Source organism: Myotis lucifugus, unplaced genomic scaffold (genome assembly GCF_000147115.1).
Source record: "Myotis lucifugus unplaced genomic scaffold, Myoluc2.0 scaffold_3108, whole genome shotgun sequence".
In the NCBI taxonomy this organism is placed as follows: Eukaryota; Metazoa; Chordata; class Mammalia; order Chiroptera; family Vespertilionidae; genus Myotis; species Myotis lucifugus.
The window spans coordinates 1-1315 of NW_005874156.1; the positions used below are offsets into that span (position 1 = coordinate 1).

The 1315-nt window shown below is 62.4% G+C and overlaps 1 protein-coding gene across 1 annotated transcript in view; it reads left to right on the plus strand.

Annotated features, from left to right (window-relative positions):
- Window positions 1-14: 14 nt before the first annotated feature.
- The window catches only part of CUNH3orf18 (chromosome unknown C3orf18 homolog), a 6860-nt gene continuing 5559 nt past the window's right edge, over window positions 15-1315 (plus strand). Inside the window, exon 1 of the mRNA XM_006108678.3 lies at window positions 15-73. The gene's annotated coding sequence lies outside the window, so the exon portion shown is untranslated. The remainder of the gene's footprint in view (window positions 74-1315) is intronic.

Sequence of the window (1315 nt, forward strand, 5' to 3'; positions counted from 1 at the left end):
CGCCCGGTCCTGCCTGTGGCCACCACCCCTAGGCTCTCCGAGAGGCTGAGCTGCGCGTCCCGGAGAGGATTAGGTAAGCGCTGAGGCCGCCGCTTCAGCAGGAACGGAGGGATCACGGATGGCGGAGGCGGGATGGGCACTGGGTCAGGGAGGACTAAGGACCGTGGTGGAGAGCGGAATGCGGTTCTCGGAGGTCGCGACCCCTTTCATCCCGGCTTCTCGTGCCCTTTAGTCCCCAACAGTGGTGAGCAAGGCCTTTTCTCTCCTTTGGACACAGGAGTAAATGAGCCCCAGAGTCAGGGTTAGGGGTCTGGCCCAAGGTCACTCCTGGGGTCAATGGCAGAGCCAGGAAAGGACCTGGGGCTCCTGACCTGCCCAGCCTCGATGGAGGGAGAGGGCAGGGCGTGAGAGGAGCGAGCCTCTCCCATTCCATGTCCGTCTGCCAGCCGTGCCCCTTCCTAAGGGACCAGCACGGGTGTGTGCAAACCTCACACACTCATCGCCTGCCTGGGGGAGGCACCCAGTAGAGCCAGGAGCAAGCAGCTGTGCACCCCTCTTCTCCCCAGCCTGGCTGGGACCCCTTCCCACCCTGCCTTACCCAGGGCCCCCCCTGGCCTGGGAAGGCCTCAGCCCCATCCTGGGCTGGCACCTCGCCCACCCTCTGGTCCCAAGGGAGAGGGAAGGGGAGGAGAAGGCACCTCGGAGCGAAAGCTCCATCCGTGCTCGGAAGGCGCGCTCCCTGGCCTTTCTCCTTGTCCCTGGCAGCCACTAGCTCCCCTGCAGGGGGTCAGTGACCCCAAGAGCCTGCCAGAGGGCCTGACTGTAGCTTCTTTCCCTCCTGCCTCCTGGTCTCCCTGTACCTGTCCCCACCCCCACTCCACACACAGCCTGGGCCACACCGTGAGCTGGGTCCGGGGGCTTCTGTGACTTCCCTGTTGGCCTGAGGGCGAAGGTCTGACATTGACTGGGTGCTGAGCTCCGTCCTCTCCAGGGACTGGTTCATTCTGGCATTTCCATGACCCTCTGGCCCTGGGAGGGAGGGGGAAGGGAGGAGAAGGCACATCTTAGGTTCAGAAACAGACACAGGTGGTGACTTGCCTGGGATGTTCCGGTCAAGTGGCTGAGCTGGAATTTAAAGCCAGGCCTGTCTGGCCCTTGGGCAAGTGTTTCCTCCAGAAAAGGAAAAAACTTCAGTGTTTTCTTTTCTCAAAGCAGGGCTGAGGGAAGGAGGGGCGGGAGAGAGGAGGGAGGGGAGGGGTAGAGAGGGAGGGAGGGGCAAAGGTTATTATACAGGGAGACACTTTTCTCTTCAACC